The following is a 14292-nucleotide window of genomic DNA, read 5'->3' as shown; positions in this document are numbered from 1 at the left end:
CTGCTCTGGGGTCAGCCCCTCCCAGCTCTGTGAGTAGGAGACAAGAGGGATGGGGACACAGGGATGGCCACAGGGCCCACTACATATTCACTCCTTTGCTCCTGAGTGGACATATGTACACACACATGTGTGAGCATGCAGGTGTGTCTCTATGGCTCCATCCTGTGTATCTGTGTGTCTGGGTGTGCACATGCTGTAGACATGTGTGCACACACGTGTACTCATTTCAGAAACTCCCACTCCTCTGCCTGTGGCCACCAGCCCGGAGCAGTCCAGCCACAGCCAGAACACACCCAGCTCCTGGCCAGCGGGAGAATGACCCTGGCAACCTTCACTGGGCCTCGCTCTGTCTGGGTCTCGCTCTGCAGGGCTTCCTCCTAGTTGCTGCCCAAGGTCAGGTCTGCTTCCTGGAAGAGGGAAGTGGGGCTCCCTTGTCCAGGCAGCCTGGAGGGAAGGCAGTGGGAGGGTGGCCTGGGGTTGGGGGTACTCCAGAGTGGCAGCCCAGCAGGACCATCTGCCATCTGTGCCTCCCACTCCTCTCCCTACTCCATCCCCTCTCCACCCGCTCTCTGCCTCAGGGTGCATCACTCTGGAGACCCCTGGGAATTGGAAGCTAATTTTCCACGATCATTAGTGACGGAAAGACCTCAGGTTCTGCCTTTAATTAAAGTCAAACGTGGGGCTGAGGAGAAGCGCTGCGCGGCATGCAATCGTCCTCTTCCCACTTGTAAAAGCCATATGCAAATAATTAAGCCAGGCATGGGAGCCGTAATTAAAAATTTCACAGACCCCCTCATTAGCTGAGCAGTCTGCACAGAAGAGCGGGACCCAGCCCCTCCCCCATGCCGACGGCAGCTCCTGCAGATGGTTAATTGGGGCTGGGGGAAGTAGCAGGCCACACCTAGGTGACAGTGCGCCTGGCAATAAGCTGACAGGGCTCCTGGCCTCCCAGGCCAGCAGCGATGTCTTCCCACCTCTGTCCAGGAGGCCTCCAGCCAGGGCCAGAGCTCCTGGGGTGAAGTGGCTGAATCCCTCCATCCCTCCATCCTAGTGCAAGGAGACCCTAACCAAAATCTCCTAGCCTCCCCTGGCCCCAACCCTGACTTGTGCACAGCTGGGATCTACTGACAGAAGTGGGGAGAAGAGGCTGGGTGCGGTGGCTCATGCCTGTAATCTAAACACTTCGGGAGGCCGAGACCGGCAGATCACGTGAGGTCAGGAGTCCAAGACCAGCCTGGCCAACATGGGGAAACCCACATCTACTAAAAATACAAAAATTAGGCCGGGCACGGTGGCTCAAGCCTGTAATCCCAGCACTTTAGGAGGCCGAGATGGGCAGATCAAGAGGTCAGGAGATCGAGACCATCCTGGCTAACATGGAGAAACCCTGTCTCTACCAAAAAATACAAAAAACTAGCCGGGCGAGGTGGCGGGCGCCTGTAGTCCCAGCTACTCGGGAGGCTGAGGCAGGAGAATGGTGTAAACCCAGGAGGCAGAGCTTGCAGTGAGCCGAGATCCGGCCACTGCACTCCAGCCTGGGCGACAGAGCGAGACTCCGTCTCAAAAAAAAAAAAAAAAGTACAAAAATTAGCCAGATGTGGTGGCGCGAGCCTGTATTCCCAGTTACCCAGGAGGCTGAGGCAGGAGAATCGCTGGAACCCAGGAGGTGGAGGTGGCAGTGAGACAAGATCATGCCGCTGCACTTTAGTCTGGGCGGCAGAGGGAGACTGTCTCAAAACCAAAAAAAAAAAAAAAGTGGGAGAAGGGTCTCAGCTAGAGTCCAGAGACCCCTCCGGCTTGACATTTTTGCAGCCCCTTCTCCCAGCATGCCCAGGAAGAAGGCAGGTTCAGCAGACCTATTTCAACCCCTTCCACACACACAGATGTCCTCAGGCCTGGTGGCCACTATGCAGGGAGTGCCACACTTGAAGACAAAAGCTCCAGACAGACAGGAGAGCCACAGAACTGGGGGTGGGGAGGCAGGGAAATGTGTCTGACCTCACTGTCCTACACATTCTCTGGCCTCCACCACTCCCCCTGCCCCACCCAGGGTCCCTGGCTCCCGCCTTCAGTCCCTGCCAACGTCTGGTTCACCTCATGTCTGGAATCGATCCTGCCAGACAAGTCACTGCAGGCATCATCTCCAGTTACTCATTGACATTTCCAAATGAATATTCACTCGTCCCAATCACAGCTACTAGTTTTCCATCTGGCCTGATCAATGGGACTCCTCAGGAGGAGTCATGCTCACCAGAGGCACTGATCGATGTCTGGGAAGCTGCTCGGCGGACGCAAGGAACAGCTGTGTCCTCCCAGCCACGACACCCGGACATTGGCCAGTTCACCTCGCCCATGGACCACATGGCCCTGGGCTGGGCCAGAGCTTCCACACGGCCTGGACTCCTACTCCTTCTGGTTACATACATAAACCGGAGGTGACTGCCAACCCAGGAAGTGGCTCTCCTTCTGAGGATTTGGGGGATCTCATGGGGTCACAGGGAGTGGTGGAGCTGGGTGCCTCCTGCCTGGGTCCATCCTGAGTCACAGCATCACCCCACGTGATGTCTTCATCCAGGTCCCTAAACTCAGCCCTTCCCCATTCAGGCCTCTTCCTTCTTGGTGGCTCAGAAAATGCTATTTCTCTTTCTTTCTCTCCTCTGTCAAACAGAGATGCAGGCTCCCCTGCCAAGGGTGGTCAGACATCCACACCAAGCATCCTGCTCTCAGAAGCTGGCCCAGGGCTATCTCATCCTGGCTGACTCTCCACCTCGTTTCTCATCATTCCTCAACACTCTTGCTTTGACAGTCAGCTCCTCCGGTCATGTGGGCCCCGACCGCCCGGCCGATCAGAGCCCCTGCCCAGCTTCTCTTCCTGTTTCTCCACATCTTCCCCATTGCAAACACATCTGCCAAAGAACTTGCACTTTCTGTCGCTGACATGAGATGGTACACAAAGATGAAAAAATACTTTTGATGGGAGGCCAGGCACAGGGGCTCACGTCTGTAATTCCAGCACTATGGGAGGCCGAGGCAGTTGGATCACTTTGAGGTCAGGAGTTTGAGACCAGCCTGGCCAACACGGTGAAACCCCATCTCTACAAAAACATACAAAAATCAGCTGGGTGTGGTGGTGTGCGCCTGTAATCCTAGCTTCTGGGGAGGCTGAGGCAGGAGGATTGCTTGAACCCAGGAGGCAGAGGTTGCTGTGAGCTGAGATTACACTACTGTACTCCAGCCTGGGCAACAGAGTGAGACTCTTTATCCCACCAAACACACACACACACACACAAAGAAATACTTTCAATGGAGAAGAGGATTCCACCACTTACATAAAGCATACATCACTTTTACTTTTTGACCCTGTTTGATTTTTTAAAATTTAATATGAAACATTTCAGATATACAGAATATACATATGTATATATATATGCACATACATATATATACATACACACACATACATATAGGTAAATAATATAAAGAAGAACCAGCACATTCATCACCCAAGCTTAAAGAATAAAATAATTACTAATACTTGGGGTTCCCTTTGCACCCCTCCTCCCCTCTGGCGGTAAACCACACATGTGGTGAATATTTAATGAGCACCTACTACATGCCTGGCACTATTCTAGGCAACTGCGATCCATTCATGAACAAAACAAAGATCCTGCCCTCATAGAATTCCACTCCAACCAGGAGAGAGACAGATTATATATAACCTTAGAGGGTGAGAAATACTAAGGACAGAAGAAAAACAGAGTAGGGGGAGAAGGACTGGGAGGGCTTGAGGCCAAAGGCGAGTATGTGGGAGGAGTCCTGCCTGAGAAGATAACATGTGAACCAAGGGTTATAGAGGGAATCGGCTGTGCAAGGGCCCTGGGGTGACAGCATTCTTGATATCCAGCGTGTCTGGAGAAACATAAAGAAGCATGAGAAAAGATACGGTCAGAGAAGCAATTGGGGGCAGTGATGTGGGCCACGCCAATGATTTTGGCTTTGACTCTGAATGAGACAGGAGCAGAGGAAGGACACTCTCTGACCTGGACTTCGGCAGGACCCCTCTTGGCCTTGAGGAAGAGGCCAGGCAGAAACAGGGTGACCTGGGAAGAGACAACGGCAACAGGATTGGTGAGAAATCTTGGGCCAGGATGTGGAAATCTGTCCACTATTCTCATGTGAAAATTGGTGCTTTGAAGAGAAGTCTTTATTTGGATATTGAAAATTACATAGCTTTTACTTTGATGCTGTGATATCAACGTGTGTTGATATCACACTTGCCGGCCATGAGCTTTTCTGATGTGGATATTCTGGATCTTGTAAAAATTGTAATTCACTCTTTTCGGCAAGCTGGGCCCCCACTGCTATCCAGAGACTCAGGAAACTTAGCTGCTCATTATATGTGAGTGAAATGGAAACAGAACAACGGAACACATAGTGATGACTGGGAGAAGGAGGCTGGAGCTGCCAGGATGCCTGGGTTCAGACTCTGGTTCCGCCACTTACCAGCTACATAAGCTACTTAACCTCTTCATGCCTCAGTTTCCTCATCTGCAAAATGGGAGTAATAATCTCTTGTGGCTACCTTGCAAGGTTATCATGAAGACAAAATGGGCAATAAGGGAGCAGTGCCTGGCATACAAGAGTGTCACTCATGTCAGTGACTACTTTGGGGAGATGAACAGAGCCCCCCGACATGCTCTCTCAGACAATTCCATCAACCTAATGTTGGCAAAGACTGAACGCCTGCAAGTAAGGGAAGCAGTGGAAGCTTCTAATGGAGGTCTTTAGGAAATATCTCGGGAGCTCAGGCTGCAGGCAGGCCCACAGAAAAATGTGATGCTCCTGGAAAGGGCTTCCAGAAACTGGCCTGTAAGCACTTCATCAAGAAAGGGAAACGAGCGGCCGATCTTGGCACCGTGCCTCTGCAGCCAGCGCTGGCCCTGGGCTACCACTGCTAGTGTGTGTCAGGACAGGCGATCGGGTCGGTATTTTACGTTTACGCTCTGTGTCTGCAAAACTATTTCAATCATGTCTGCTGAGTATGCCAAGCACTATTCAGAATGATCAATTTTGAAAGTTTGGTGCAGTTGGTCTTTTCTCAGATGATTAAAAATATGGTAACCTTCAGCCCATAGACTCACCCAACATCTTTGACAATTTCAGTTCAGATCAGAAGAACCCAGTGTGCAATTTAATTCACTGACATTCAACTTCACAGCATCAGGAAAACAGCAAAGCATTCAATGCATTGGGGTTTTGTTTTCGTTTTTTGGTGCATTTTTTCTTTCTTTCTTTCTGCTTAATTAGTTTGCTAACAAGGTTGAAGTCTTCTAAAAAACTTGGCGAAATACTAGAAGCTGACGCTTGGCAGGAAATGATGGAGTATATTCTGCAAATATCTAAAAGGTTTCCCCGTGTATTCACACACATAGAAACGGACACAATCCTTGTCTTGAATTTGGCATTTCTGGAACACCCCTGATGGAAGTTTAATATTATTTTCCAATTTGGCTCACTTAGAAGAAATTTGACTCCGTTCAAAGACATAATCAATTCTATAGTTAGTCACCAAAGCTTAAGAAAACAGCATTTCCTCGATGATAGCATCTTCGGCCATGCCTCATGCATATCTGCGTTGGTTCCCTTCATCATCCATTCATTGCAACTAATAGTCAAATAATAGATTTGGGCTTTTGCAAAACTCGAAGCCTGCCACTCTCACTAAGTTAATAGTTTGGCGCTCCAGGCTGCCTTCACAGTTTCTTTGCCAAGTTAAGGTCTGGCTGCCCTCACTGCAGGTTTCATGGAAGTTCTCCAGGAAGGTGAGGATTTGTCTCCTCGAGGACTGCCAGGGTTTTGCACAGATGGGTGGCAGGCGTTTTGGATCCTGACGAGGTGTTTCATTGCTAATTTCTCTCATGTGAAGCAGAGAATGGAGCTTTGCAGGAAGAAATAAAAACCACAGGTTTTAGAATAAATTTCACATGATCTCGATCCAACATTATTTAAGGCACGAGAGTGGTTTGGCATCACCGCCTGGAATTTGCCAGCACCTCCAGGAAGGTGCACACCGCCATCTTTGCAATAGACATAAATCCATCATCTTTAGCTACCCCCAAACGGGATGAAGAAAATGAAAACGAGAGTCCTAACGCTCACGTTTGGTTTGCAGACGGCAATGTGAACTCTGTGGTCAGCAGCCAAAGGGTGATGGAGCAGGTCAGGCATCCATCCACACCTGGGCTCCAAGAAGCAGGAATGCATCTGTGTGTCTGTGGGTTTGTTTAGCACAAAAGGTCATGAGCACCGTACACTGATGCCTGTGGCTGATGGGAACGACTCTGCTTGGTGGGAGGGCCCTTTGATTTTGCTCTCATAGTATTAGAACCAACTTCAACTCTAGGAAAGGATAAAACTAAGGATGCAACACAAATACGTTTCCTGAGGCTCACGGACCCATTTTTGTGCTACTCTGTTATAAATACAAAAATCAAACTTTCCTCCTCTAAGCATATCCTCATGTTCAAACAGAAAATGCTTGTTTCTGACCTGTGATGGGAACCACAGTATAAATGGCAACATACACACACGACAGTCTGTATGTCCTAACACGAGTGTCACCGAGCAAAATTTCAGAATCTCCAAATCTCTTTTATTCAAAATTCTGCAGAGCTCTACCCACCAGGAAAAAGATGAAAAGCCTTAATTTTTATCATTTGATTACACAAATATAACTTTGTATTTTGAAGTACCCCACAAAAAAAGCCTCTCAAATTATTCAATATTCAAGTCTTACAAATTTTCCTTTCCCTCCCCAGAGATTCTCATATACTTGCCAGAGGGTCACGTGATCTGTTCTTCCTCCCCTCCACCTCCCTGGAGAACTTCTGCTCTCCACAACCACTTCTGCTGTAGGTGGTAAGATGATTCCACTATTTTTCTGAACCCTAATTGCTCAGAGGCTATCTTTCCCCGCTCACAAAGCCCGGACACCTCTTCCCATTTGAGACATCTCTGGACAAGCCCAATATCCAATATGGCGGAGGCTGTACGTTCCCCCAGCTCCACGACCAAGGCCAACGAAGGCTCTCCCAAGGAGGGCAGAGTGTTAGGCAGTGTGCATGGCATGGAAAACCCAGGGTCCCCAAGCTATACAAGCCTCCACCCCCTGGCAACAATCACATAGATGCAATTTAGTTAATTCCCTTCCACACCATCTCAACATTCCTGGCAGCCTCTCATATAAATACAATAGCAGAAGGGGCAGAGTCATGGGGATGAAAGGACCTTGGGACCATTCTTTCTCCGGCAGAGACAATCGAAACCCGAGTGTCAGATGTGCTGTCTGACTCATTCATTCGGGGTTAGGCCCACTCTCATTCTTTTCCTCAGGCCCTGTTGTTTTAGGATAGGAAGTGACTGTAAAAATGGCTGATATTTTTCCCCCGACACAAGGGCATAAATCACTACGTCTTTGGCGCTTTCTTTGTGGTATCGATTCTTCTGAGAATGAAGGCAGAGGGTTCCGATATGGCATCATCTAATATTCCCTCAGCTTGATTTATAGATTTCTTTGTGCATTACCTGAACATAAACGAGTCTTGCATTATTTCTTGTGTACTTGTCAAATTAAGGTAAGATATTCTTGTTGACCTTTAAACCTAAAAAAAAATAAATAAATGTGTCTGAGACGTTTTCCAGCAAGCATTAAAATGAGCTGGGCTCTCAAATGCCCATTAAGAGGATGTAATTATGAGGGGGTGCGTCGTCTGTGCTGCGGGTAATGATTTAATTTTAGTTTTAATGCATTCGCTCAATGGAGGAAAAGAAAACAAGCCAGTTACGAATCATCTCGCAAAACAGACAAGAACAATTTGGCACCGTTTGTTCCTTAATTTACCAAAATGGGAAGGAGCTGGGGGAGCTTGCCACCCCAGCCTTCCAGAAGGAAGGAACACTTCTTGAAAGGTGCAGAGAGAAGTGGCAAAGCAAGAACCAAAATAGAGACAAGGTGGCCGTTTGCTGCGATGTTATCAAACAGAACCAGTGCCAGCCGTCGGGCTGCGCGAGGGTGTGAATTGGATCTGACTTCAAGCAGGGGAGGAAATTCCGTTTGGGGCTGCAGGAAGGCTTTCTCCTACGTTATTTCTCCCACTTCCCTTCCCACAGCCGGACCTAGACCCAAGGAAAGGGTCTCTGGGCAACATCCACTTGTGGCTGACCACCGTTGGCCAGGACACAGGCAAAGGGGATGAATGCACCCTTCGCCCTCTGTCTACAAACCCTGTTTTTCAAGGTGGGGTGATGCCGGCTGCAGCCTCACTATGTGCAAACCTAGGTGCCTTCTCATGGGTACCAGATGCATACACACACCTGTGATCACACAGGAGCTGGCCCCCAGGCTGGCTTTGGCATCCCTGGGGTCCCTTTCAGAAAAATACCACCTAACTGTAATCCTAGCTCTTTGGGAGGCAGAGGCAGGAGTTCAAGATCAGCCTGGGCAACATAATGAAACCTGTCTCTACTAAAAATACAAAAACTAGCCGGGCGTGGTGGTGTGTGCCTGTAGTCCCAGCTACGCAGGAGACTGAGACAGGAGAATCGCTTGAACTCGGAAGGCGGATGTTGCAGTGAGCGGAGATCACACCACTGCACTCCAGCCTGGGTGACACAGCAAGACTCCATCTCAAAAAAGAAAGAAAGAAAAACAAAAATACCACCTAACCACCACTCTCTAATTAAGTCTATCTTCAAATCCCACTAAGATAACAAGAGAAATTCCACTGGTCATGCCACCTATTCCCCTCTCCTCCCACTCTCCAACCTCTCCCGGCACCCTCTTCCCTGATGCCCAGCCTCTGGGCTCCATCAGCCACCTTCCCCAGACCCTCCCACCTTCTGGTCCCTTCTCTTCTCTGCAGTGTAACTCTGCTGGTCTCTGCGTTACCCCGTCCCCTCTTCCTGGACCCGTGAGCTCTGCCTCCTTTTTGTCATCACTCTGATTCTAGAAAGGCGACGCAGACAGAATTCTCCCCGTGAGGCTGGGAGGAGGAGACAGCAGAGTCCTCATCTGCTAGTGACTGTTTCTCTGCCACATCTATTCGCAGGATCCACACACGTGTACACACACACACACACACACACACACACACACACACACACACACACACTCAGCCTGGAGGGCTTCCATGGGCATGGAGGGGAGGAGAAAATGCATCTTCCCTATGGGTACCCCCTGACTTTCACAGTCCTGTGGGGCATGAAGAGCTAAGTTCCAGATATGACTGCTCCATCTCCAGCCACGTGACTAATTAGCGTGGTCTACATCGACGGGCACTAATGGGCCCTTCCTGTTGTGCAGCCAACGTTGCTTCTTTCTCAGGCCCCAAGGCACCTGTGCAGACATGATCCACGAGAAAGCTATGTGGGGCACAGCAGTTTCTGACACCCCGTCCCGGAGCCAGAGGCCTGCCTTTTGGCCTCCAGCTGCAGGGATGCCACCTGTCCCCTCCCAAACCTGAGGATGTCATTTTGTCATTTGTCCACCCCAGTCTGACCTTGTCTGCTGCCTGCCCAGAGCTGGGTGGGCCACTGGGGCCCTGATCACTTTCCCAGATGCCCACTGAGTGTGGACCATGTGCCAGCTCAGGCTTGAGGGAGGCCTGCCCATCCCATCCACCCTCCACCCATCAGGCGTCACAGAGGAAGTGGTCCTTGGGGGACCCTGCTCCTGGGTTCTGTGGCCCCAGCCTCACCCTGGTCCAGCGGGAAGAGGCTACAGGATTGTACTTGAGAAAAGCTTTTTTTTTTTCAGTTTTGAAGATACTCAAACAATCCTTTCAACATGCTAATTCTGATTAAATGTCCAACACATTTCCATTTGCCATCTTCCTCCATTTCCATACCCATCTGTGTCTTACAATCCATTAAACCAGTGTTCGGCAAACTGTAACCCGTGGACCAAACCCGCCAGCCACCTGTTCCTGGAAATAAAGTTTTATTGGAACACAGCCACGCCTGTTCTGTGTCATCTGTGGGTGCCTTCACGTTATGATGGCAATTGAGTGATTTCCACAGTGACCTTTTGGTCCATGAAGCCTAGAATATTTACTCCGTGGTCGTTTACGAGAAAATCTGCTGACCTCTGGCCTAAACTACAAATATAATTCACTTATAAATAGTCTGTCTGGCATAACAGATGCTAGTAAGGATATGGAGAAAGGGGAACTCTTGTACACTGTTGGTGAGGATGTAAATTAGTACAGCCACTATGAAGAACAGTATGGAGATTCCACAAAAAACTAAAAATAGAACTACCATATGATCCGCTCCTGGGTGTATATCCAAAAGAAAGGAAACCAGCGTATCACAAAGATATCTACACTCCCACGTTTATTGCGGCACTAGTCACAATAGCCAAGATGTGAATCAACCTAAGTGCCCATCAGTGGATAAATGAATAAAGAAAATATGGTACATACACACAACGGAATAGTATTCAGCCATTAAAAAGCATGAAATCTTGTTATTTACAGCAACATGGATGGAACTGGAGACCGTTATGTCCAGTGAAATAAGCCAAGCATAGAAAGATAAATATCGTATGTTCTCACTCATATGTGGAAACCATAAAATTGGATCTCATGAAGACAGAGACAAGATTGGTGGTAACCGGAAGCTGGGAAGGGGATGGGGCAAGATAAAGGGGAAAAAAAGCCAATATATTCCCAACCAATTTTAGAAAACAATTTGCGATATCTAAGTACATGCATAAAAAGGGCAGTATAAGTTTTAAAAAATCATCTGTCAAATAACCTTTTGAGATGTCCAGCGAACTTTTTTGGGTAAGTCACTCAACATAACCACTCAAAGAAATAAAAAATGAAAATCCCAGAAGCTCAGGGTAAACCACATAGATTCCCAATTCTAAATCTATATATCTCTTTAAATTACACAGGAATGCGTTCTCACAGGAAAAAACTTCAAACAATACAGTGGAAGTGAAGATTCCTTTGAAAGTCACCCCAATCCAGTCCACTCTGAACTGCAATCATTGGCGTAATTCCCTTCAGACTTCTAGATATGAACTTACAAATATGTACAGGACCGACAGTGTGGCTTTGTGTGTGTGTGTGTGTGTTTTAGCCATAAATGGTGTATGTATGTACATATTGTGCTACAGTTTGCTTTTTTTCACTTAATAACACTGTTCAGACATCTTTCCCAGCAGTGCATATGAACCTACCTCATGCTTTTTATTTTATTTATTTATTTATTTATTTTTGAGATGGAGTCTCACTCTCTCACCCAGGCTGGAGTGTGGTGGCGGGATCTCGGCTCACTGCAAACTCCACCTCCTGAGTTCAAGAGATTCTCCTACTTCAGCCTCCCAAGGAGCTGGGATTACAGGCACCTGCCACCATGTCCTGCTAATTTTTGTATTTTTATAGTGACATAGTTTCACCATGTTGGCCAGGATGGTCTCGAACTCCTGGCCTCAAGTGATCCGCCTGCCTCTGCCTCCCAAAGTGCTGGGATTACAGGCATGAGCCACTGCACCTGGTCCCTCGTGCTTTTTAAACATTTTTGGGGTACAGGGTCTCACTATGTCATCCAGGCTGGAGGCAGTGGTGCCATCACAGCTCACTCCAGCCTTGACCTCCTGGGCTCAGGTGATGCTCCCACCTCAGCCCCCTGAGTAGCTGGGACCACAGGCACGAGTCACCAGGCCCAGATAATTTTTAAGTTTTTTGTAGAGACAGGGTCTTGCTATGTCGCCTGGGCTCGTCTCGAACTCCTGGGCTCAAGTGATCCTCCTGCCTTGGCCTACCAAAGTGCTGGGATTATAGGTGTGAGCCACCTGATGGTTTTTAACGTCCAGAATATTCCAAAGTGTGGGTGCTGCAAAGTCCAATCTCCACGCACATAAACATCTGAAGCATCCATAACCAGCTGTTCTTCCCAGGAAGAAGGATCCTTTGTCCACGGGTCACTTCAGAAAGTGACTTTTCAGTGGATGGACGGCGGGCTCCAGCCACACATCCCATCCGTTTGAAGACACCTCCACTCTGGTATATAGGAGAGTCCCTTGGTCTTCCTCTACAACAAAGGCACCATCACGGGGTCTTTGTGTGACCCTGAGCCTTTCCTGGCAGAGTCCCTAAGATCCATGACTCCATACGCCCCATGCAAAGAAGTCTTTGAAAGGAGAATCACTGTGAATATAAACGACTGTCTCAGAAGCTTGACTTTTAAAAAAGGAATGTGGATCTGGCCCTTGCAAATATAAAACAGATTGAGAAGCTGAGCTTTGTGAAGTGACTTAAACAGGCATTCTGATTTGGCACCCGCTGGGAGCAGTGCAGCAAAGGTTGGCGTTCAGGAACAGGCAGAACCCAGAGCTGGGCTCAGGAACAATCCTCCCTGTCACCTTCTCCTCTCCTCCTCTTCCCCTCCTCCCTTCACTACCTCCTCCCTCCTGCCCCTCCACCTTTACCTCCTGTTCCTGTTCCAGGAACCCTCACTGAGCACCCGCTATGCACTGGTCAATGGGTAACGCTGGGACTCCAGGCTCCCCCCCACAGCATTCCCAGTGGGGCAAAGACAGTCCCTGAGCCAGGGACCACAGCATTGCCCTGGTCTGTGCCGTGGAAGGCCCCGTGCTAGGACAAGTAAAGATGAGACCTAGAGTGGAAAGGCAGTAGGTAGGGGAGGGCACTTCCAGGCAAGGATGTAGCTGGGTGGGGGGTGATGTATGAAATTGTCCTTTCAAGCTGGGTGCAGTGGCTCACACCTGTAATCTCAGCACTTTGGGAGGCCAAGACTGCCAGATCGCTTGAGTCCAGGAGCTTGAGACCAGCCTAGGCAACATAGTGAAACACCATCTCTACTGAAAATACAAAAAGCAGCCAGGCATGGTGGTACGCATCTTAGCCCCAGTTACTGAGGGCTGATTCGAGAGAACTGCCTGAGACCAGGAGGTTGAGGCTGCAGTGAGCCGAGGTCATCCCACTGTACTCCAGCCTGGGTGACACGGTGAGACTCTGTCTCAAAAATAAATAAATAAATGAGAGGAAAAAATAAATTGACTTTTTATTTATTTATTTTTGAGACAGGGTCTCACTCTGTTGTCCAGGCTGGAGGGCAGTGGTACGATCCTATCTCACTATAGCCTCAAACACCTGGGCTCAAGTGATCCTCCTGCCTCAGTCTCCTGAGGAACTTGGACTACAGGCACACACCACCATAACCACCTATTTCTCTTTTTTTTTTTTTTTCTTTTTTGTTTTTTGTAGAGATGAAATCTTCCTATGTTGCCCAGGGTGGTCTTGAACTCCTGGCCTCAAGTGATCCGCCCACCCCAGCCTCCCAAAATGCTGGGATTAAAGGCATGAGCCACCGTGTGTGGCTGAAATTGTCCTTTTAAAAAGACCTCTTGGGCTGCTGGTGAAGAACAGGTGAGAGGCAGCTCCTCTGCCCATCCGCTCTGCCCATTCAGGGGAAGCCAAAGGAGCAAGGCTCCCCCGTGCGGTGGGGGCAGGAACTGAGCAGCCTACAGGGCAGAATGTGGTGAGGCATGGGCATCATCTCTTTCCTGATGGCCCAGCCATGGGGGGCTGGACCACCCACTGTGCAGAGGGCTCCATGGACCCTCCCGGGGGAAAGACAGAGGGGCTCTGTGGGTGGGGAGCTTTGCTTCCAGAAGTTACCTCCATAAAGGTGACCTCCACAAGGGACCAGGGACAGAGGACTCAGGTGAAAATCCCACTGGGTTGCACACATGAGCTGAACCTCAGTTCAGGGCTTTGTTGTGAGAACTGAATGAGATAACATACTGATGTTTAACTGCCCAGAATATTCCAAGGCGCAGGTGTTGCCAAGTCCAGTCTCAATGCACACAAACATCTGAGCATTCGTAACCTGCTCTCCTTCTTCCCAGGCAAGGGGATCCCTTGTCCACAGGTCACTTTGGAAAGTAAGACTACAGGTGCACACCACCACATCCAGCTCATTTATTTTGTTTTATTTTTGTAGAGACAGGGTCTCCTGAACTCCTGGGCTCAACCGAATCCAGTGCTGGGCATGTTAACCAGCCAGCCAGACAGTAGACCAAGTCCCTGTGCCTTGCAGACAAGAGGGGGCGTAAGAAGTCTCCCTCCAGAACCCAAGCCCCAACCCCAGGCCACCAAACACACAGGCTAGGCTGCTAGTGATGCAGGACAGGTGGGCCCCAAAACTGGGGCTTAGCCTGGGAGGGTCTTTGGCTTCACACACCCTTGAAAAGAATTTAAA

The 14292-nt window shown here is 49.1% G+C and overlaps 1 protein-coding gene across 2 annotated transcripts in view; it reads right to left on the bottom strand.

The window, feature by feature from the left end:
- Positions 1 to 14292, bottom strand: part of CHST8 (carbohydrate sulfotransferase 8) — a 152873-nt gene that overhangs the window by 100086 nt on the left and 38495 nt on the right. The window contains exon 2 of one of the 2 annotated variants that reach the window (XM_077982065.1): positions 7585 to 7661. The exons of the other annotated variant lie outside the window; for it this stretch is intronic. The gene's annotated coding sequence lies outside the window, so the exon portion shown is untranslated. The remainder of the gene's footprint in view (positions 1 to 7584; positions 7662 to 14292) is intronic. 2 annotated transcript variants of the gene reach the window in all.

Source organism: Macaca mulatta, chromosome 19 (genome assembly GCF_049350105.2).
Source record: "Macaca mulatta isolate MMU2019108-1 chromosome 19, T2T-MMU8v2.0, whole genome shotgun sequence".
NCBI classification, from domain to species: Eukaryota; Metazoa; Chordata; class Mammalia; order Primates; family Cercopithecidae; genus Macaca; species Macaca mulatta.
Note: the sequence above shows the minus strand (reverse complement) of the source record. Positions and strands in the feature narration are given on the sequence as shown.